Source organism: Manis javanica, chromosome 3 (genome assembly GCF_040802235.1).
Source record: "Manis javanica isolate MJ-LG chromosome 3, MJ_LKY, whole genome shotgun sequence".
Taxonomy (NCBI): Eukaryota; Metazoa; Chordata; class Mammalia; order Pholidota; family Manidae; genus Manis; species Manis javanica.
In genome coordinates this window covers 19,624,804-19,649,757 of record NC_133158.1, presented here as the reverse complement: position 1 = coordinate 19,649,757, position 24,954 = coordinate 19,624,804, and positions in this window count along the sequence as shown.

Sequence of the window (24,954 nt, the reverse complement as noted above, 5' to 3'; positions counted from 1 at the left end):
TAGCTCAAAACCAGACCCAACCCAGCAAGAGAGACACAGAACAAAGCCCAACCAAGGAAGTGGAAATAAAAATGTTTGAGTTTCCAGATTTTGATAACTTTATGCATCTAGAAACAGAGGGAAGTGATAAATGGGTACAATTAAGATACTCTACATGCCATTTATTAAATACTGTGTGACATGCAACTGTATGGATTTCTAGCTTAACCAATCACAAATTTAATCAGAACATTTAACACTTTGTCTTGATGGTGCTTTGGAGAATTCAGCTATCGATTAAAACATATTTATGTGTCCTTTCATAAGAATTCATTTTAAGAGTCTTTGATTTTTTTCAAAGAAGAAAAAAAAAAGGATGTTTAATTGTAGTCTCTATGTCCTAACGAGAAACATAAGCTTGAAATCATCTCTCTGTTCCAATCCAGTGAAGCAAACATGCAATTTAAAATTTAGAAGAATTAATCACAGCTGCAATAATGCAGACTACAGAGATTTTTACTTAACCAAATATTAATGCACTTTACTCAGCTAGTTCTACTTGTTTGAAAGGAAAATATCCATGTAGACTTGCAGTTGAAGATGGACACCAGAATTTCTTCAAGAATAAAAACATCCAACAACAACAACAATAATAATAATAGCAGCAACCATTTACTGAGCACCAACTAGGTGCCAGGTGCTGTACTAAGAGGTTTGCCTTCAAGCCCTGCTCTGTGTAGGAACTGTGCTCAGTTGGATTATGGTCAGCCTCTCTCTTTCCCATGTGACTTTCAATGCCTCCCACTATGGTAGACAGAATATATGCTTCTGTCTATTTGAACTAGGCTTGGCCATGTGACATGCTTTGGCCAATGAACTGTTACCAGGCAAGACCCCAGAAAAGACTTTCAGTGGTCTGGGCTGCTTCTGCTCTCTGCCACGAGAACATGCCTCAGATAGCTGCCAGTACAAGAATGATAAAGGCAGAAGGTATAGATCCAAACCCAGCTGACCTAGAGTCTGGGTGGACTGCAGCCAACCCACAGGGCCATGGGCAAGAAAAGTAAGTGTTTTCTCCTATCAGCTGCTGAGATTTTAGGATTGTTTAATACATAGTATCACTGCAAATGAAACGGACTAGTTCCATGTATTAGTCTGGCAGGGCTGCTAAAACAAAAATACCACAAATTAGATGGCCAAACAACAGAAATTTCTTGTCTAATGCTCCTGGAATCTGTAAGTCCAAACTCAAGGTGTTGACAGGGTTGGTTCCTTCTGAGGGCTGTAGGCGAAAGATCTGTTCCAGGTGTCTCTCCTTGACACACAGATGGCCATCTTCTCTCTGTATTCTTCAATCAGTCATCTGCCCTCCGTGGGTGTTTCTGTGTCCAATTTCCCCTCTTTACAAGGACACCAGTCATTGGACTAGGGCCCACTCTAATGACCTCAGTGTAACTTGATTACTTCTGGAAAAACCCTATCTTCATGTAAAGTCAGATTCTGAAGCTCTGAGGGGTTACGATTTCCACAAACGAATTTTGAAAGGACATAATTCAACATGGAGAGTTTAGATACTATTTTTAATATCCAGTTTACAGATGTAGAAATTGAGCTTCAGACAAAGAAACTTCCAAGATCAGCGAGCAGACAAATGATGAGCTGAGCCTGACTTGACTGCCTACTTACAACTTTGCATAAAATGCCCAAAGTGAATTTTTGAAAAACGGATGGGCTCATCAATTATTCTTATGCACTTATGTCCATTGTTTCCCATGTCATGTTACCAGCAATGCAGGGACTCTCGCCAAAGCCTTCAAGGGTAGGAACTTGTAGAATGTAAGCCAGTTTATTCATTAAATATTTCTGGAGCACCAACAATGAGCCTGGATCCCCAGAGTGCCACAGTGAACAAAAACGTCTTGTTACCTGCCCATATGTAGCTCGCAGTCAAATGAGGGTGACAGACTGATCAAACTGTCACGTATCTTACTCTGAAATTGCAGCTGTGATCAGTAATACAAAAGGAAGCCACAGGGTTCTATGAGAGTAAGGGTCAACGATTATGAGCTCGTCAGAGATGCTGAGGGCAGCTAAGAAAACAAGAAATGAGCTGAGATCTCAAGCATGAGGAGGAACCATATAGGCAAAGGTGTGGGAGAAGAACATTCTGGAACAAGGGAAAAGAGCATACGCAGAGACTCAGTGGCAGAAGGGAGCCCAGAACACTCCAAGTAAAAAGAAGTCCAGGGTATCTAGAGGATCAGTTCCAAAGGATGTGGTAGGAGATGTGTCTGGCAAACTGGGTATCTAATGTGACCTGCTCTGCAATCCTAGGCAGTAGGTAATATTACCAGTTTCATTTTTAGATGGAAAAACTGGGGCCCAGAGGTTTCCCAAGGCCAACCAGCTGACATGTGGCCAAAGAGGAGCCGAACCAAGCATGTATGGCCATGGAGGACCACACTGCATTGTCTCTCAAAGCAAAAGAAAAAAAGGACCATTATTAAGGGAACGGCTACTATAATCACCACCAACACCTAGATTACTAAATACCTCTTTTTGGCCTATGTATATCTCGGGACTGTTGGTCTGTTTAGTGGTATTTACACTACTTTATGATTTCCTTGTGTAAAACATATTATGTTGAACCCTATGAAATTGTCATTTCTATAGGTTGAGAAATGGTCACAACTAGCAGTTTCATGTGTTAATTCATATACCAGCATAAGTAAAAGATGTGAACTCTTGAGCAAGTAATCATAAAATGAACAAGTATGGCACCACTATCCAGATGAAGAAACAGAAGTCCACAGTGGCCCAGAAGACCTCTGAGTTTCCCTTCCCAATGATGTGTGCCCAGGAATGTGCCAAGGGCGAAACAGATAGGACAGGTCCACCATAGGTGCAGACAAGGAAAAGGGACATTTCTTTTTAAATGACCCACTTAGATACATGTGTCTCTCTGATACAGTGATTCTCAACTCAAGGAGAGAAAGCCAGACAAAATATTTCTTTAACAATTCCAACAGTGCCTCGTTCCCAGATCACTTAGAGCAATTCATCACCACCATGCCACGAGACAGTTCTGAGCCTTAATGAACTGTAGGCACAAACTGCTGCCTAGTCACATTCCTTTCTCAGAGGAAACTCCAAGTTCCAGCCCCGCAGAACAAGGAATCCGTCTTGCTGCCTACTGTCAGAGCCGTGACAGCTGAACAATGAGGAGGCCTCTTCCGCAGTCCCTTGTCTTGTGGCCATTGCACTTTCCCTGGGTCAGCCAAACCCTCGGCCGTGGACCCAGCCTGACAGCCGGGGCATCTGCATACTGAACTTGGCTCTCAGCTAAGGCACACTGCGGGCTGGTTTCCAACGCAGCTTAAACACAATTAACTTTTCATTTGATGCAGCGAGGCTCTCTCTGCTCCTAATGTTCCCTTAGGAGCTGGGATCCAATAAAGTCCAGCCTGTGCCTAAGAAAGCCAGGCAGAGAAATGGACCAAATATTGTTCAATGCTAGATTACCAACCTATGGGAAAGGAGTTTAATTAAAGACCACAACAATTCTTTGGAGAATTGTTTCTTTTATTAACCATTCCTGCCAAACAAAGCAGCTTTAAACAAACCCTGACTGCTTGGAAATTGTGTATGCCTGAGATTTCTTTTTTCTTCCTAATCTGTTTTGCTTTTCTGGTTATTTGGTCATTAGGAATTTCAGAAGTGTCTTGGACCCAAGAAACCCATTTTAAGTAAGCTCATTCCGCATTTATAAATATGAGCAGATGACATTTAAAACAAACCAACAGGGACAGTTCCAAGTGTGAAATTGTTGTTCAGCATAAAGTATTACCATAAACATGTAGAGGAGCTATTTGTGAATCAACTAACAAGTTCAGGGCATTTCGGTGAAATCTATGCACAGCCTCAGTGTGGATACAACATTTATAAATGTAGACGAAATGCAATTTTCTGATGCTCTGGTGTAATAAAACCACTACTTAGTGTCACTGATAGGATGGCTCCAATGGTGAAGAGTAAAAAAACAGAAATCCTAATGGAAGGACCCCCGTCTAATGGAGCAATGAAATTGGATTTTAAAGTATTACTGGAAAAGAAGAAATACCACTGAGGAGCAAAGACACGAGTATATGAATTTTTTAAAACTCAAGGAAAGACAGGGGATATACAATTTTAAAACTTTAAATCCATGAGTACGTGTGACCGTGCAATAAGTTGGAGGCACATGTTACAGAGAGATTCACTCTTCAAGAAGACACATAGGACAAAGACAGTCAATGTGAAAATGTGTTCACTTTTCTCAAAAATGCCAAAAAAATATACAAAGAAACCAAGTTAACATTCTATTGACATGGGAATTAGGAAAAATGTGCTATAAAATTCTAACAATATTTCATTACCAATAAATGGACTTGTTCCTCAATTATACCTATAATATGATCCCCCTACCTAGGTATATGTTTTCTTGGAGATTTTCTTTGCCTAATCCTAGATATCTTCAAGGATTTTTCAAGGATTTTTCCAAAGATAGCTTCAACCACAGCCCTGTCCCACATGCTCTTTCTGCAATGACAGTTTTTAACACCCCCTTCAGGTTGTGAAGCCTGTTTCTATATCCCCTTGAATGTAGGCAAGCCTGGGAGTGCTTTGACCAGTGTAATACCAGGGAAGTGACACTGTGCCAACTCTACATGGAGCCCTTAACTGAGCTGAAGGCTGCCAGCTCCTGCCTCTTGAAAGACAGCCACCATCAGATATTCAGTTTTCTTTTTGTTAATGAATTAGGCTAAATTACCAGTGTTCCTCAGGCTGCATTCTGAGGACTACCTTCTTCTGAAGAACAGGGATTGTTTGTTAAATATGCAGATTCCTGGGCCTCTCCCTAAACCCCCTGAACACTGATCTCTGAGGGTAGAACCTAGAAACATGTATTTTTACATACTCCCCTCATACTTGGCATACATAATATTCTGGTTTCATGATCCTCTTATATTATGAACCTGTTTATTTTCAGGGCAACTTCCCAAATCATCCTAGAGGCATTTTGGCACCTGTGGTAGTAAGATATTTGGAACTGTCCATGCCATGATTTTGCCTACTTTGATGTGCTAACTTGCTGCATCATACATGGCATAAGATAAATCCCCGTTACTCACCTCTGCAGTTAACAACCAGTTCATCTTCAAAATAAACTTGGTATATGAATACCAACAGCTCATAACAAATATACCAGCCATTCTTTCTAGAAAAGGCACAAGTATACCAGCCATTCTTTCTGGAGAAGGCACATCAGCAGTAAAATTCAATTGGTACAAGTTTCACTGGGTTAATTGTGCTATGCAAAATACCATCCCAGATGGTGTTGATAATACCATAAAGAGCAGAGGGGCCCTCACCCCAAGCAACTCAATCTGGTAAGGGAAGCAGTGGGTTACCTGAACAATGGTTCCATTATGCAGATGGTAACAGCTACAAAAGAACCATTCTGCTCCACTTGGCACCTGAGACCTATAGACCTTGAGCAAGGGAAGAGGCTGTGTATTTGCAAAGGAGATGTGAGAAGAACCTTTTGTTTTCAATAAGGAGAACTTCTTCCTCCAGGACAGAACTTCCATAGAGTACAGTCAACCCCTTTCATAACAGACCAGGGAGGAACAATGGGTAACTGAGACACCCAGGGCCACACATCTGGAAAGAGGTTGGTAACAAGCTAATGCTGACACAGGTTAATTGTCCAGCTATTTCTGTCAGCATGATGACAACCCAAACTTCTGTGTCAGCGTCACATCCCAGTGAGGCAAGACATAGTCCCGGGTCACAAAAAACAATAAGCAAGTAAGTGCTTCCAGTGCCCACACTGTGATTCATGACTCTGTGAAGATTTTCAGGACAAGAAGAGGTGGAGAATAAGACCACTTGGAGTTTGAAGCAAGTAAAAGCAGATCACAGAAATTAAGATCATTCACACTGTACCTCGTGGTGCTTATCACTCGCTAAAGGCTTCCAGCATGTTCCTCTGACCCTCGCCTACCTGTGAGGTTGACCAAACAAGTATTTTAGATTTAAAAAATTCGATATCAAGGGAGGTCAAATGGCATGTGCAAGATCACACAGCTCTGGCAGCTTGAACCCCAGACTCCCAGATGTTCTGACTCCACGTGCCCTGCGCTACCCAGAGGGCATCAGATGTCAGAGAAGCGCAGAGAGCAAATATTCCGAAGTACCTTGCCCATTTGATGAATATGTGAGGAACCTACTTGATGGTTCCGAGTGAAGAACTGGTATTCGAATATGCAGGGTTTCAAAACTAGCAGAAACCACACTAACTAGATGAGCCTCTTAACAGTGTCCCTCTGTCTGAATCCTTTCACTTCTCTGGGACTTGGTCTCCTCATCCATAACATCATCATGCTACGGTGATGCAGAGGGATATATTTTTGAGAGGTTGATTTATATCTATTCCTTCAACTGCTTCAGAGATTTTATTTTTTATTTATAGGGAAGAAAGCAGAAGCAGGCTGACGTCAGCAACTTCTCTGTGCTTTGTAAAAGCCCAAGTCCATGATAGCCAGCGTGCTAGATGAGCCAAGGAGGAGGACAATGGCTGAGAAAGCATAGCAGAAAAAGAAGAACTCCCCGGACTTAGAAGGCAAGAGGGGTCTTGGGTCCTAGGAATTGTCACAATGTAGACCCTGCCTCCTGACTGTGTCCTGGGACATGGCCAATCTCAGAAGGAATGGCTGTGCAGAGAATGAGGTGATGAGCACCCACAGGCCTCAGGTCTCCAAAGAGGCTGCCATCTTGAAACGCGGGGAGGAAAGGAAGCCAGCAGAACCAAGGGTTTTTAGCCATGAACACTGGCAAAACAGGAAGTAGTCTGTGAGGTGCGGTGCCCTACCACTCCTGGTGTTCCGTGGTCAGAGTGGGTCAGGTGAGAAGGGAACACAACCTAAGAATGCCCAAGGCACCATGCTGCAACTCACATGTCTTACGAATTCCTCTGCAACCAGTTATCTCTTCAGCATGGAACACATCACTCTCTCTTCTATTAAGCCCAGAAGAAATCCCCACTTGCCTCAGAGACCATGCTTGATGAAAGAAAAAAGTGACATATTAGACCCACCGAGAATAAAGGGTGTCCTGTGCCCTTCATCTCCTGCTCATTCCGGCATCTGCTCTTTGACTACAGGGACAAAGAGAGTCTCTCGATGGCAAAGATCACCATGAAGACAACTCTGTGCTGTGTTGTCTCCAATTCCGAAAGACCAACTGAGTTGAGCTGCCCTGGTCTGGTTGCCTTTTGTCTCTACACATCAGTGTTTGCCACCAAAAATTCTAATGCAGCGTTCCGGCTCAGCTAACAAGGAAGGGGATCGGGCATACAAAGCTGTTTCAGTAGGACCACCAAAGAATTTTTATTAGCAGCTCCATCACATTTAACTAGCTCCTTTCGTAACACAAAGAAAATCTATGTCAGAGGTTTGTCAGCCTTTGATGAATGTTTTCATTCTTGGAGTGTTATTATTGCTCTCCTTATGTGGCCAGGCTGCAATGGGGAGTTTGAGCTTATTAGACACCATACCCCATCTGCCACCAGGCCCTGGGGCTAGGATATTTGCTAGTTGAGTCCAACACCCAGTCTTTGCAATTCTGCAATTCCACTGATCAGAAGGGCCCGGTGATGGTTTCAGGGAGGTTTCCTCTACTTCTACGACTTAGCAAATCCTGACCTTTCTAGTTACTGCTGGTCTGAAATATCAATTAGAATTGAGACTAAATCGATCTGTTCGTGATTTGGCCAGCTACATTATCAAGGTATCAGGCCTTGTTCTGCGTTCAACAGGCTTGATTCAGGCAGAAGCAGTCATCAAAGTGGCTAGGAGATGAGGGTGAAGAAATACACTATGTTTTGGCCAAGGCTTTGGTTCTAAGATCCTATACAGAGTCCTTTTTATCAAAGTCATTGTATTATAAATTTTTCTGGTTATTAAAGCAACATATTCTCCTTGAAAAAAATCAGAAAGGTATATATATATTTTTAAGGCTATGTCCACCCACAGTCTTTGTGGCAGTTTGTATTGTCTAAAGATGGCTACACATGTGTACACTCACACACACACCATCCCTTAAGGATTTTTACGCTGTGATATTGACACTTCACACTGAGTCCCTATTCTGGTCCCTTGAAACTATGTGAGTCTTTGTAACCAAAGTGATCAATTGGAATTCAATGGAAGTGATGCTCTGTAATTTCCAAGGATGGGTCATAAAAGGTGATGTGGCTCCAGCTTGATCCTCCCTCCCTCCACCCTACCCCCGACTCAGCCTTGGGAGCCCTGAATTAACATGGGGAAGCCTCCACACTGGACAGGTCACGCAGAGACTAAACAGAGGCAGACCTGCCTGAAATCCGTGCTCGCCCCAAGCTATTTGTGTCTCCCCAGCTCAGGAACCAGACATAGGAATGACTGTTCAGATGATTCCAGCCTTTTATCCACCCCAATGACACCAAGGAGAATAGAGATGCACTGTGCCCGTCAAACCCTGTGCAGGCTGCACACTCATGAGCCAAATAAGTGGTAGCTGTTTTAAGCCACTAAGTTGTGGGAGTGGTTTGTTACACAGCCTTAGATAACTAGGACAGCTCATCAACTGCAGATAAACACGGCTACCACACTGGCATATATTACTCCCAAATGATAAATGCATTTCCTACTTATTCCCAAGCGAAGAAAACACTTGTTCAACCAAGCAGTTTTTGTTCCAGGTGACCGGTTTTATAAATCATTCGTTTGGAATATAGAACCAATTTCCTTCTGCAAAGCAAATTATCTTGGTGAGCCAGGCCACAGAAGCCTGCTCTATCCCAATCTTCCAGAATGGATGGCCCCACAGTGAGAGCTCTACAGAGCTGTCCTCCAGCATGGGAAAATAAAGCCTAGTAAGTACATTCATGCCTTCATGTTCCTCAAACCTGAATGCCACCGCCCGTGTAGATTCACACAAGTGTGCTGTATGAGGGGTCTAGCACCATTAGAAGTCTGACCCACAGGGACAAAATTTCAAAATTAGTGAATAGTTCATAGTTAAGTTCTGGATCAAATGAACTGTAACCTTTCATGTCATTGCAATTGTATCCCTGAATGGTTCAGTGCATAGCAAAATCGTGGGGAAAGTATCACGTACGTATATGGAAAATGGCATCAAGACCCTGCCTTCTTGTGGAAACCAGTCTTCACCTACAAGAAAGTCTGGGCAGGTCATTTGAACATCATATGGGATGTCCTGTAGGATGCAGAAACATTCTCTAACTGGTAGGGCCACCAGTGCACTGCAGAAAGTCTAGCATTCCTTCCGCCTGCCCATCTAGGGCCAGCACTGCCCCCTCCGACTACTCTCACAAGTAGAAAGCCCCCCAGAAGTACCCCCGTAGAGTGCCCCCTATCAGCACAGCTAGATCCAGAGTTTAAGTGGAAGATCACACAATTTTGCATAAATATAATTTCCAAGTTGCTGGAGTTCCTCCCAAATCCTTGCAGGGAACTACAAAGGAGGGTCCTGAAGCTTCAGTGGCTTTCCTGTCCATCCGCCTCAGCCTTACAGATGACAGCACCAGCCCCAAGAGCCTCTCCTCCCAGACTATAAAATTAGGAGGCTAGAGTTTGACACTGGGCTGAGAGTCACACCTGCCAAGGGCCAGGCTGGTACCACCTGCTAAGCAAACAAATCCATCTGCACAAATCAACTGAGGGCCTCCAATCAGGACTGGTTGGTTACACAACTGCGAGACCCAGGACGATGAAAATATGGGGCCCCGTGTTTGAAAACTATTGAGAATTTTCAGCCAGCAATAGTAGAGCATTACACCAGGCACGGGGCCCGACTGAGCACAGCCCTCTGTGACTACCGAGGTCACACAGCCACAGATCAAGCCAAAGAGCCCTCATACAAATGCATGCTATTCATACGTGTCTTCACATCCAGGGTCCTGCTAGGTTTCACATCCCTGCCCTTACCTTGACTTCCAAAATGAGACAAGTGAAGTCTAGAGGGCAACGTCACACCCAAGGAGGAGGAGTTAGGTTTAGATCTCCTGACTTCCTCCCAACCCCTCAGGTGGCACTCTGCAGCTAGGGAGGCTTCTGTCCCTTATCCTGATTGCCAGCCTCAGAAGTGATAGGCAGGAACTTACACAGGGAGGGATAAATAGCTTGGGACCTCAACCCCACTAGAGAGATTGGTAGCTTAAAATAAACAGGAAAGTTCACAACATTCATACACTTTGATATGTTTCTTGTTTGTTTGTTCATTGCTAAGCCCCTTGTCCTCAGACTGCCTGGGTTTAGTTTCAGGACACCTCCAGCCATAAAATGGCACCAATGATTTGCAATGAATTTTACAACGATGGCCTGGCTAGAAAGGAAAACAACTAATTCTTACCCGGAACACTTTGGATATTCCTGGGGAAACGTCAGGAGGAAAGCCAGGAAAATGACTAACTGGCACAACAGTGCAGATCCCGGGTGGTCACATTCTCCTACATCAGGCAGTGCCAAACCCCAGCCCCAACTTGGCCTTTAAAGACAGAGCACAGCCACATTCAGAATGCACCGCCAAGCAGGCAGCAGGCAAAGGGGAGAAGAGAAAGCTTTTGAGATCTGCCTTCTCTGAATGAAAAACTGCTGAATGTGTCCCTCTGAGGATGCATGGAGCTTTCCAGAAAAGGAATTTTTATACGATGGTCAGTGTGATGATGGGAAAATTGGGTACTTCTCTGTTCCTGAGGATCAAAGTCAATTCATTTAAGCTTTCTTGAATATATTACAGGCCATACCGATCAGTGAGGTATAATATTTGCAAAAAAACACTAAGACACCTGAAAGTTAACCCTTGCTGTAATAGCTGGGGTCACCCCCAAAAGGCAACAACGTTGTATTTAAAGTTTCTGTGCTTTAGACTGCACACAAACACACACACACTTAAGATGAAAACAAGGAACAAACAAGCTCATTCCAAGATGGAAACAAGACCATAAAGTCAACAGCGCAAACCCCGCGAGCGAGGGAAGCCAGCTGATGGCGGTGGGGAGGGACCAGGCGGAGAGAGAAGTCCCCCAACTGTCAGCAAAAACACAGCATGAATTACAGCTTATGGAACAAAGAGAATAAGATGGCAGCACCAGAGATATTTCATCATAATCTACATAGACCACTGAGTTTATTTGGTAGTTAAGGAGGTAATGACTTTCTTTCAAACTCATTTTAAAAGTTCTTTTTTTAATGGTGGCAATAAATGTTTTTTAGTGCTGTGACTCTATGCATGAGAGTGGCCACACGGCCACATTCAGCCCTCGCTAAGGATGCTTAATGAGGTGGTGCTGGCTTCGCTAAAATATTCTGTGCCGTTTCTACAATCCCACAGCTAAGAGAACTAACTCTCAATATGGTATAAGGTATAAGGACAATATGGGGGAGAAAAGAGGTATTTTATCCTGTATGTGATGCCTTCCAGGGTTTGTCTTCAGTATGCTGGCAACCCTTTCTGTCCTATGAGGTAAGAAGTGGCAGAGAAATTTAACTGGGGCATAAAAACAAATTAACAGTAGTAATGTATGAAATAAGCTTTTGCCAGTATCCAATTATAACATCAAGTTATGCTAAAAGGGTGATTGGTGTATTTTAACACCAAATAGCGCGGAGTTTAGAGGCTGTGTTACATCCATCAACCTTACAATTTAAAACCAACCATTAAGATAAAAAGGAATTTGCATGCCATCTTTCTAGTTTGAAAGGAACACATTGCCTCTCATTGACTGCAAAACCAGTTCAAGTTTTCTCTTACTATTAACCAATTATCTTATAAAGAAATGCCATTTAAAAAAATGACCTTCTCATCAAATACCTATCCCACCAAATCAAGCAATGTCTTAAAATTCATTGTAATTGTGTGTGAATCATCTCATGTTTTTGAGTCCTCACGGCTCCTATGAGCACTAAGAAGTTTTGAAGAAAAATAGAAATAGATACACCAGGTAAAGAAAATGTCTGAAAAGTCTATTTAAAAATCTGTTATTTCGATTGCAGTTGATCACATGGATATACATACGTATGTTAGGTTTTTATTTACTGCAACTAAGTCTTCACATTAACATTATTACAATGCAATAGATTAAAAACAAGGACAATTCCTCCCTCGGTGAAAAAACAAAGCCGAATCTTTAAAGGCAAATTGTATCCAAAATTAAATATACCTAATATTGAAGAAGTGAAAGTGCTGCAGGTTGATGAATAATTAAACAGTTCAAAATCCAACCAATGTGGGAAAAGGCTGCTTTAAAAAAAAAAATACCAGAGACTTAAAGGCATAAATCATGATTTATAACCCATCCCAACTTTGACCTCATAGAAAGCAAGAAAGTTCAAAGGTGACGCTTCATTATGTATTTATTGCTTGGCCAAATCATTATTCATCGGTCTTCATTTTGAAAGATATATATGGAGTATGTACAAATTCTCATAGCACCATTGTAGGGATATTTTTATGTGCAGAATTTATCATGAAATCTTCAGCTAATAGCACAATATGCCTAATTTGTAACTTGGCCTGTCTCTTTCCTGATTTATAGCATCACAGCTTTACAGCCAAAAGATGCAAGCTGCGGTGTATCACGGGAGGATGGCTGACAGGTCAAATAAAATCAGTGTGGTTCTGCAGGGACCTTATTCTTTAATTCTCTAATGAGGATATCACGAAACCACCACCACCATCTGCAAACACGCAGGCACACACATGTGTGTGCCCAAGCTAGTAAACATTGTCTGGAAAGATTGTTAGGTTGTTCATTTCTAAAACGAGGTCAGATATAAATGATTTGAGAGAGGATTGCTTTTTTAATTGAGAATGCTTCAGCTAAATTATAAAATCCTCTTTTCCATGTTTCTTTATTGGAAAATGAGTCAATGGCACCAGGAGTTTGTCTCGAAACCTAGGATATCATAATCCATTAACTAAACACTGAAATCAGTACTGACCCCAAATGTAGTTTTGAAATACCTAGGAGACCTTTAGTTACCTTAACCAGGGTCATAACAGCCCCCAAAGCCATCTAAATCCATTTTAATGTTTTCATGAGATTACACAGCAAGGTGGTGTGCCTGTATATTCCGGAAGAAGTCAGGGAAAGTCACACAAAAATAGGCAATATGGGTACTTGCAATATGGCCAGATCTGAAGGTGGCCCAGAATTTCGGGACTGGCACCAAAACCACATGGCATAGACCCCACCCATGTGGCATGGCACACCTGATGCACCAGGACATTTTCCCCCTCCCTCAAAACAGCCACACCTCCAGACTGGTCATCCTTAGCCAGGAACATCCTCTTCAGTTTATCTAGTTGAGAAAATGGTGGTGCAGTAAAGTTTTCCTAAATCACGCTCATCAGAAGATCTGTTGTGATCGTTCATTTCATATACCAACTTGACTGGCCACAGGGATGCCCAGACTAGACATTATTTCTGGGTTGTGTGCAATGGTGTTTCCAGATGAGATTAGCATTTGACTTGGTGGACTCAGTGAAACCTCTTGGGCATTGGACTCAATCCACTGAGGGCCTGAATAGAACAAAAGGTGAGAGGGAAGGTATTCACCCCTTTTTCTTCCTTCCTGACGGACCTGGGACATCTCATCTTCTCCTGCCCTTGGACGGAACTTACACCACCAGCTCCCCTAGGTCTCGTGCCTTCAGACTTGGACTAGAATTACACCACTGGCTTTCCCGGGTCTCCAGTTTAGAATATACACCCTCCTAGTTCTCTTTCTCTGGAGAACCCTGCCTAATATAGATGTTTATGTGTGTTACATGTTCCAAGGACAACTTAAGTAAATTGCAAGTTAGACAAAGCTCTACAGAGTTTATTTGAGGGTTTTTCAGAGCCTCTAATACACCATACACCATTAAGTCCCTGAAGAACGATTATCCCACACAGCCTTTTCCAGGTGGCTGCAACCACAGAAGGTTTTTTAAATTTTTCTTTCTTTTGCAGAATGCCTCACAAGACCGGAGTGCCCAGGAAAACACCCTGGGGAATGAGAGATTCAAGTCTTTGGCACCACAAAGATCTGGGATACAGCTCCCAACACTGTATCCTACCACGTATGCCCTTGAGCCAGTGAATCTCTCAGAGCCTGACTCTACGCACGTGCAAAAGGGACTTTTGGGGAAGGCGAGCAGTTGGCACAATTCGCTCTTCCGGAAGGGGGATTCCTAGCATAGGGGTCACCATCCTCGCCCTCGGGGTCAGACACACCAGAATCAAAACCCCACCGTGCTACTTTTCCAGGCGTGTGACCTTTAGTGTTCACTACAGCATCTCGGGCTACAGTTTCCTAATGTGTAAACTGACTTAAATGAAATGCTGCTCTTAGCTGGGTGCCAAAAAACAGTAGTTACGATCAGATCCTCCCCAGAGAAGATGGAATACGAATAGCAACAGGAATTATCATTCATTGCATGTCGTGAATATTTGCCCCACAGTGGCTGCCCAGCTTCCAGTCCCCCTTCCCAACAGTGGCCCGACTTCCGCCGGGGAATCTCCTCCACTGTGGTGGTCCTGGTGGGGTGGTGATTGCAGACTCATGCCCATTATAGAAATCAAGCATGGAGCTGCTGCCTCCCCACTCCCACGTGACCTGGGGGCACATGACCTAAGCTTAGCCAATAGCGTTCTCTCCCACAGGGCTGTGAGCTGAAGGGGTCACCAGGATGGAAGGTCAGGTTACAGGTCAGCCATGGCATTGGCAGTGGGAACTTTGACCAGAGAAGTGCTGGGGCTTCTTATCTAATCCCAACCCTGGGGCTCCAGAGTTCATTCAATTTACTGAGCTCCCCAAACACCCCAGTCAAGTACCCTTAAAAGTATGAAATCAATATTCTCTCCCAATGGTACTCAGATCAGCACAGTCTAGAACAATTTAGGTCTGGTCTTGTCAGAATCCAAGGTGGAAGACACAAAGGACAAGGTCATCTTACATGAAGAATAAACCAAATATCTGCCTCATGCATGGTTTTCATTGGACCACTTCTAAAAACAGAAGTATTCAAATTATATCCTACATGATCCCACCAGACAAGTGGAAACCTCTGTATTTGAAGCAGAGGGAATTCAAGTAGGGAGTGGGTTACCAAGGGAGGAAAGAGCTCAGAAGCCCACAAGGGACAGTGAGGCAGTCCCAGACACGAGAAGACCAGGAAACTCCCACCACCCTGAAGAACCAGAAGGGGTGGCCCCAGCCCAGCCCAGGGGAGGTGGGCCACCAGCAGAGGCTGAATCACTGCAGCGCTGCGGCCACAGAGGAATCACAGGTGCTGAGGGAGATACTCTTCAAGGCAGAAAGGTAGAGATGAGAGAAAAAGCTGGTTTATCCCTGTCTCTGCCCTCATCCTCACCCTCAAGCCCGGGCCCAGCCCAGCCAGTTGATAGAGGAACCTGAGAAATGTAGCCTGCCGGGGCCATCCCTCCTCCCCCAGACTGGACCCCAGACGAACAGGCCCAGGGCAAGCAAAACCCTCACACGTCAAGTGGGTGATGCCTAACAGGCTACAGCTCACAGACTCATGGCTCCTTGGGAACCTCGTGGCCTAATCACATTTCATCTTTCTTCCATATGACACAAAATGCTGTCAGGCTCCTACCTGCTACCACCAAGTCCCATGTGTCCCCCCACCCCAGATACCTGTAAAAACATTTTCCCTGCCTCTCCTCCAGATGTTCTATGGACTTAACTATTCGCAGAGGCTCCCAGAGCCCCTCATTTCAATAAGTATTTTGTCTCACACTGAGAACCAAATGGAATACACTTGCTGTATTTATCATTTCTACAGTAAGAATGCAATCTCTAAGGGACAAGTACTACTAGCCAGATAAGGATGAATAGGTAGGTCTTCCCAGCCCCATCAGGAGAGAGATGTGTTTTAGAGAGGCTGCATTGTATGGAATTAGGATTCCCTCCACCAAATTTAATACTGATTTTTTCTCCAGGGGAATTTCTGATGAGATTGCCCTGCAAAGGGACCATCTCCTAATGGGATTAGCAGATCAAGATTACATTGTGCTGTTAAGCAGCCAATTTAGAAGGAAAATGCAACTGGGGAAGGGACAGAAATACAGCTGGTGAACACTGCAGCGGCTGGTGTAACCGGAGAGCTTGGTTGGTACCATTTCTGCTTCTGGTCAGAAGTGGGAGGGCTGGCGTGTTTGAGGACCCTCCTAAAGAGATCCAGTCCTCTCCAGCCCAGGAAGACAGGGCATCCCACTGTGATAACACACCTAGCCAGCAGACACCCTGGGGACTGGGAGTGCACATGCCAGGAACTGGGGAAAACTCACTCCCCCACGGAGCGCCAGTGAGCTCCTATTTGCGCGGTGATGGGCAGTGGGCTCGTGTGCTCAGGCTGGCGATGTCCTCCTTCAGGCTCCATTTGAAGGAACCCTGACCTCGGCCCAGACTGTCCTCCAGGCACATCATTTGAGAAAAGTGGTGGAAAAAGAGAACCATGAAATAGACAAGCAATAGCTCAAAACCCCTGAAGCCAAAGCAATCCTTTAAGCAGGGATATGCCCAAAGCCAGAGGGTGGTTGGGGCTGGGGGGTGATGACTGTCCCCAAGTATGGGAAGTAAGGAAATACACTGACTATAGAGAATTTTAAAGCAACAGTAAAACTGCCTAGTCATCCATCTTTATTATCACTGTAAACTGGCAACTCTGAAGAATGCCAGGGAGAAAATAGTCCTTCTTTTAAAATAAAACTTTCAGTTTCTGAAACAATTGCTGTGGTTATTCAGGTCAGTTTTAGTAATACATAAGTATGTTTCAAATGAGTGTGATTTTCTTATTTATACTTTACATACACATGGTATTCTGTATGAAAGTAAATTTGAGAATTGATTACACAGTCAATCCCAACACACAGGAAGGACTCTCCTGTTCGTGTTAGTCTCAGAGTAAGTTCCTAATGGCTTGAGCTTGTCTGGGGTTCAGTTCCTGTTTTCAGCCACTGTGGTGTAGCACATTTCTGTGTGCAAACAGGAACTTCACAGAAAAGATGACCCAGTGGTTGCAAAGACCAATAAATAGAATCTGAGTTACTTTAATTGTATCATCCCATGTGACCATTAAAACATTTGTGTTTACATTTTTTCATATGCAAAGACATTCACAAAACCTCTAGGATCCATTCTGAATAAACAAAGAACTGGGCAGTTATGGGTAAAATTGCAGTATTTCCAGAACCTCTCACCTGGCTTTAGTGCATCTCCATATCAACAGGCATTCCTAAGGGGTGGAGAGATTTAGTTCATCTCCGTATTAGTGGGTAATTACCTGGGCTACCAAGGGCTTATTTGAACCTGACAGGTTGCAGGGGTCAGGGCTGGGGGTGGGTGGGAGGGGTTCCCTTTCTTCTGCCAGAGCAGGAGAGAGATAGCCCCTGGACCGCTGTTGGTAAGTGATAAATGGGTTTTAAACTTTATTTCTCCCTTTGACTGATTTCAGTTTCAGCTAGGTATTTTGTCCTGAAGTTTCCTCTCCCCCAAGTTACATTTGGCGATAGTCGGCAGGAACTCTGAACCTGAAATTGGTCTAAATGGGTGCAACCCTTGGACAGGCTACCCCTAGAGATAATGGGGAGATACCTGGAACCCACCCTGCGGATAGTGGGGAGGCCCCAGTGGATGCAGCGGCCAAGGGTGCAGCTTTACCTGTGAATGTCCCCCAATCTGTGGGGCTTCCAATTTGGGAGCCCCCAGTGGGGAACTGGTCTAGAGTAAAGCACCTCCTAGGTAGGGGAGGGCCTTCCCCAGAACTGGGGAAGGGTGGAGACAGAAGAAGCTGCAGAATCAGCCCTCCGTGAGACAGAGAAGAGTGCTTAGAGGCCCTGAGTGGCCATGTAGCAACTGGCATTGTAGGGTCTCTTTTCCTCAAGATAGTGGAAAATGTTATCAAGGAGAGAGAGAGGATTATTGAGACGGTTAGTGAGGAGAGAGAGGGACTTAGGTGGGAGAGAGACACACTTAGGCATTGCTTGGAGGAGCTGGGCAATAACCTATGGGATACCCTTCAGGAAAAGAGATACTTGTTGAAAAGACAGGTCACGCTCCCTAAAGATTCCTTAGCAGTGGCGAAGGGGGAGGCCGCGGGGGAGGGGGGAGGAGGAGGCGAGGCCATGGGCGGATCTGCTGCTGAGGCCACTGCCCAAAGTACCAGCCTCTCCTGTATTAAATGCCAGCTGGCTGTAATTGAGAAAATAATAATGAAACAACCGCAGGCTACTCAGGGGGAAGAGCCACCCCCTCCCGAGGTTGTGGGGCACTCCATGCTCCACCCCTAGGATGAGCTGGTGGACATGAGCGTCTGGTACAGGCAGAAACCTTCGGAACCTCTCCCTACATGGCTTCTACATCTCTGGGATATGGGGGTGGAACACATTGTTATGTCAGGTACTGAAATGAGTAGACTGGCTCTACTTCACCCATCCCTCCAGCAAAGGTTGCAAAGTGCCTGTCACGCCTCAGGGAATCAGACACTTCTGGAATGGCTGACAGCTGCCATCAGGGCAGTTTGGCCTAATCAGGGTGATTTACCAAATTTACCCACTAGTTGGAAAACACATGTAGAACTACAACAGGTATTGTGGGAATTGGGTATGAAAAATATCATCTATAATATGGACCCCAGGGCACTGATGAGGAGGTGTTCACTGTAGGAATGAGACATATGGTGCTGCATACAGCTCCCACATCTCTCTTTGGGTCCCTAGTGACTACTCTTGCCCCTCCCACCTAGGGCAACCCATAAGGGAGGCTACTCATACTTTAGCAGATCTGGGGGAGGTTGAAACAATAAGGACACAGAAGGAAGTACAGGCCACGACTGAGAGAAGAAATGCAAAAAGCCCATTAAGGTCTTGAGGACCCAGACGTGGGTTGATTTGATAAAGGCCGGGTAGTGAAAGAAAAACTTGATGGGCAGCCCAATAGAATCTTCTTAGAACTGTGGCACCAATGAAAGCCAGAGCAGTAGTTCCGGCCGCTGAGGTCCAGGACATGGAAACCAGAATCAAGGCCTCATGCCCAGCCTGTGTCCCTGCAAAACTCCTGGGGGCCAGTACTCAGCATTTGCCTGAGCCCTCACCCCCACTGGAGGATGATTGGGCATTACAGTTTGACTGAGTGGGGGCTCAAGGTCCCCACCTCGGGGGACGTGGTGGGGACCAGAGGCCACATGTAGAATTAGCAACTCATTGGTCCCCTGTGAATGTACAACGTGTCCTGGTGCTGGTGGACCCAGTAGCTGAGTGTTCTCTGATTCATGGCAACCCTGAGCGTTTCCCAAGACCCCTGCTGTGATAGATGGCTATGAGGGTGAGGCAATTAGAGTGAAGAAAGCCAAATCCCACTGGGGATACAGTGTTTACCCCCAAAGGAGTATACCATGTACATTTCTCCCATTCCTGAATATATTTTCGGGGTAGATATCCTGCAGGGCTTGTGGTTACAGACCACTGCAGGTGAGTTCAGACTGAGGGTACATGTGGTAAGGGCAGTTCTGAGGGGACATGCTGAGCACCCATCTGTAGCTCTGCCTGTACCTCGGCAGGTGACAAATACTAAGCAGTATAAATTGCCTGGGGGGGTCACAAGGAAATTGGAGAAACTCTACAGGAGTTCAAGAAGGTGGGGATCACAAAGCCCACTCACAGTCCTTTTAATTCCCCAGTGTGGCCAGTGAAAAAGCCAGACGGCTCCTGGCATATGACCGTGGACTACAGGGAATTGAATAAAGTCACACCCCCCTTTGCATGCTGCTGTCCCCTCTATAGCAGACATTGTTGACACACTCAGCCATGAGCTGAGAACATATAATTATGTAGTTGATCTTACTAATGCTTTCTTCTCTATTGACATAGCACAAGAAAGCCAGAAACAGTTTGCCTTCACATGGAAGGCCGGCAGTGGACATTCACTGTCCTTCCACAGGGACACCTCCACAGTCCCACCATCTGTCACGGACTTGTAGCCCAGGACTTGGCTACATGGAAGAAACCACAAATGGTGCAGTTGTATCACCACATTGATGATATTATGTTCGCATCTGATTCTCTTTCAGATTTAGAAGGGGCAGTTCGGTTGCAACATCTACAGGAAAAAGGATGGGCTGTGAACAGCACCAAGGTTCAGGGACCCAGTTTGTCTGTGAAATTGTTGCAGGTTGTCTGATAAGGTAAAACTAAAGTTGTTCCTGAAGCAGTCATAGACAAGGTCCAGGCTTTCCCCACCCCTACCACTGTTGCAGTATTATAACAGTTTTTGGGTTTTTTGGGCTAGTGGAGAGTGTTTATCCCGCACTTGGCACAAATTCTGAAGCCCTTATACATACTGGTTGGTACAAAAGGGCATCAGGTGGGACTGAGATGAGACATGTGAATGAAACTGCTTTTACTGCTGCCAAGCGGGCAGTCAAGGCCATGCAGGCCTTGAATATAATAAACTCATCAAGGCCCTGTGAGCTAGATGTTCATGTAACTGAAGATGGTTATGGATGGGGTCTTTGGCAATGGCTTGAATGGACACACCAACCTATTGGATTCTGGTCACAGCTATGGAAAGGAGCAGAGGTCCGGTACACCTTGATAGAGAAGCAATTGGCTGATGTGTACCATGCCTTGCTGTCTACGGAGCCCATCGCCGGAACAGCTCCGACCAAGGTAATAACCACCTATCCTATCATGGCATGGGTGTGAGACTGGACCCAAAGCCACAGAGTGGTGTGGCATTGATGCCTACACTGGCCAAATGGGGCACATATTTACAGCAGTGCAGCACCCTCTCTACTAGCCCTTTAAGTGGAGAACTCCAATGCTTATTGGGTCCAGTGACCTATACCAATGGAAATCAGAAAGAACTTGCTTTTGAGTTGTTGGAGGCCGAGAATCCTTATCAGGAGGGAAAAGCCCCTATCTCTGAAGATGCTCGGTATACAGACAGCTGCATTCATGGGCAGCCCCCAAAGCGGAGGGATGTGGCTTTCCATCCTAAGACTGAGACAATATACATGGAGGATGGAGGGGGGAAGAGCAGTCAATGGGCTGAGCTATGGGCAGTATGGCTCGTAGCCCTCCCCCATAGTTGTCTGCACTGACAGCAGGGCTGTCTATTGGGGCTTGACCCTGTGGCTACCGACATGGTATCATGCCAACTGGATAGTTGGTCACCAGCCCCTTTGGGGGCAAGACTTGTGGCAAGACCTAAGGGCCTCTGGTCAGACTAAGACAGTTACTGTATATCATGTGACTGGTCATTTGCCTTTGGCATCCCCAGGGAATGATGAAGCAGACACATTGGCCCAGGTGTGCTAGCTAGAAGGAAAGCCTGTCCCTGATGTAGCCCAATGGTTACATCAGGTTTGTTGCATGCAAGGCAAAAGACAATGTGAGCTGCAGCCGGTCAGTGGGGCTTGCCACTGACCTTTGAAGAAGTGAGCAAAGCCCAAAAGTGGTGCCTTGCAGGCTCTAAGAGGGACTTGCACTGCGTCCCACAGCAACATGGGACAATAGTAAGGGGGCTGATACCTCTTGTCAGGTGGCAGATAGACTATTTGGGTCCTCTGCCCATTTCAGAAGGCCATCAGTATGCCATGACTTGTGTGGACACGGCTACTGGACTGTTGGTTGCTTTTTCTGCATGTCTTGCAGATCAGTAAACCACCAAGAGAGGCCTAGAGCATCTCTTTGCAGCCTATGGCTGGCCACAAGTGATTGAGAGCGATCATGGCAGCCACTTTACTGGACATGGGTTACAACAATGGGAATAAAGTGGGAGTTTCATGTACCATATAATCCTACCGGGGCTGGCATGATAGAGAGGTACAATGGTTTGTTGAACTCTGGCCTGAAGTCGGACACTAATAGTCTATGGGGCTAGTCAGTTCGCTTATGTACAGTGCTACGGCATTTGAATAAGAAGCTCCAAAAGGGACCCTTGAGCCCTGTGGACATGCTAACACACATTGCTGTCTCTCCTATACAACTGTATGTGCAAACCAAAGAAGAGTTATTGAAGCCAGGATATGGCCAGCAGAGCAACATGCTGCTGCCAGCCCCTACCACATTAAACCCTGGGGACACTGTTGAGTGGACATGGCCCTGGACATTTTAACACATGGACCAGCAATGGCTGGTCCTTCTGGCACTTGGGGAAAAGGCCTGGAAGCTGGCCTCATGTGCATTCCTGGAGTAACAGCAGAGCAGTAGTTTACCCAAAATGTCCGGGAGGTAAGAGCATCTTACGGGGAAGTTTTGTTTTATCTTTAAGGCCAGTGCATGTACCTCCTGTAGCCCTATATATTGACCCATCTGTAACTCCCACAGGGAGGAGGGTGAAGGTCTGGTATACTAGACCAGGACAAGATCCCATTCCTGCCACTGTCCTATCACAGGACCACTCTCTTGCATACATCCTAGCTGATGGACAAGATTTGCCTATGCTGGTGTCATTACAGCATGTATCTTATCACCCTTAAGATTATTTTCTTCTATAGTCCCTGTGGCCTGGATGCACCCCCTGGCTGCAGCTGCCGCATGATGATTGCTCTGAACTCCCTACCTCTTCACCTATGCCTGCCTGTGGAATGGGCGAGCTATGGACTTAATATGCATAGGACTTTGAACCTAGCTGAATCCTCTGGTTTGAGGATTATCATGATTTTATTGCTGTTGCTATTATATGTCATTAGTCTGATCACAATGCTCCAGTTTTCTCATCCAGGGACCATTGCAGAAGAGGGGGAATGAGTAGATTGTAAGGTGAAATTTCTGGAGGTGTGGGCTGTGGGTAAATTGCAGTATTTCTAGAATCTCTCACCTGACTTTAGCGAATCTCCATATTAACCGGCATTCCTAAGGGGTGGAGAGATTTAGTTCATCTCCATATCAAAGGGTAATTACCTGGGCAACCAAGGACTTATCTGAACCTGAAAGGTTACCAGAGGGGATGCCCTTGCTTCTGCTGGAACAGGAGGGAGATGGCCAACAGATTACCATTTGTAAGCAATAAATGGGTTTTCAACTTTATTTCTCCCTTAAACTGATTTCGGTTTCAGCTAGGTATTTTGCCCTGGGATTTCCTCTCCCTGGAATTACAGCAGTGTTACAGTTTCTGGAATTTATGGTGAAATAAGATTTTATGGATCCTTGTCAAATTTAGCCTTATGTTTAAGACTTTTCCCAACTTGCATTTGTCTGCTTCATAGGAAATGTTTTTAAAATTAATTTTAAAAATACTATGATCAAGCACGAGCATAGATGTTGCCAAAACTGGCTATACCACCTGTTGAACCTGAGTATGTGAAGGTCAACTTCATCGAAATAATCAACAAATTCACAGAAGCCTTGACAAGAAACACCATTTATTACTGCAGAAGAATAGAAGGATTCTTGCCCTTTTGTCAAAAAACACATTAGTATCGAGGCGGAGCCAACATGGCGGCATGAGTAGGACAGTGGGAATCTCCTCCCAAAAACATATATATTTTTGAAAATACAACAAATACAACTAATCCTAAAAGAGAGACCAGAAGAACACAGGACAACAGCCTGACTGCATCGACATGTGTGAGAGCCCAGCACCTGGTGAAAGGGGTAAGATACAAGCCCCGGCCGGCGGGACCCCAGCACACCTCCCCCCAGCTCCCTGAGGGAGGGAGAGGGAGCCCAGGACTGCTAAACACCCAGCCCCAGCCACCCGCACCAGAGCGCAGACACAGTGCATGCGTGGAGGGCTGGAAACTAGGGAAATAGGGCAGTAAGACCTCTGAGCGAGTGCCGAAGCTGATGCCCCTGTGACAAAGAAAAGCCAGTGCTCTTTGAAAGTCTTAAAGGGACAGGGATTTAACAGCTAGACAGAAACAACACAGGTCACAGCCCAGTGGCTGGAAATTACAGGGAAAACTGGGCGCACTAACCCCCTGGGCAACAGCTCTGAGACCCCTCCTGGCGCTGCGAAAGCAGAGAAACAGCCGAAGGCAAAACACACCCACAGAAAGGCAGAAAGGAAAATTCCTACACTTCGGCCAGGCAAGACACAAAGACCCAGCCTACACACAATTACCCAACACAAGCCACTAGGGGTCGCAGTTGTCCCAGTAAAGAAAGGCCAGTAGCAAGTGAAAAGTTTGGCCCTCCCAGCTGACAGTCAATAGCACCTGTCAACATGAAAAGGCAAAAAAATATGATCCAGACAAGACTAACCCAGACAGCTTCAGCATCCGCTATATCTTCCCCTGAGAAGGAACCTGGGGAGATAGATTTAGCCAGTCTTCCTGAAAAAGAATTCAAAACAAAAATCATAACCATGCTGATGGACTTGCAGAGAAATATCAAAGAACTAAGGAAAGAGAATACAGAAATAAAACAAGCTCTGGAAGGACTTCAAAACAGAATGGACGAAATGCAAGAGACCATTAATGGTCTAGAAAACAGAGAACAGGAACGCAGAGAAGCTGATGCAGAGAGAGATAAAAGGATCTCCAGGAATGAAAGAATTCTAAGAGAGCTGAGTGACCAATCAAAAAGGAACAATATATGCATTATAGGAATACCAGAAGAAGAAGAGAGAGAAAAAGGGATAGAAAGTGTCTTTGAAGAAATAATTGCCAAAAACTTCCCCAAACTAGGGGAAGAAATGGCCTCTCAGACCACAGAGGTACACAGAACTCCCATGACAAGGGATCCAAGGAGGGCAACACCAAGACACATAAAAATTAAAATGGCAAAGATCAAAGACAAGGACAAAGTATTAAAGGCAGCCAGAGAGAAAAAAAGGTTACCTACAAAGGAAAACCCATCAGGCTATCATCCGACTTCTCAACAGAAACCCTCCAGGCCAGAAGAGAATGGCATGATAT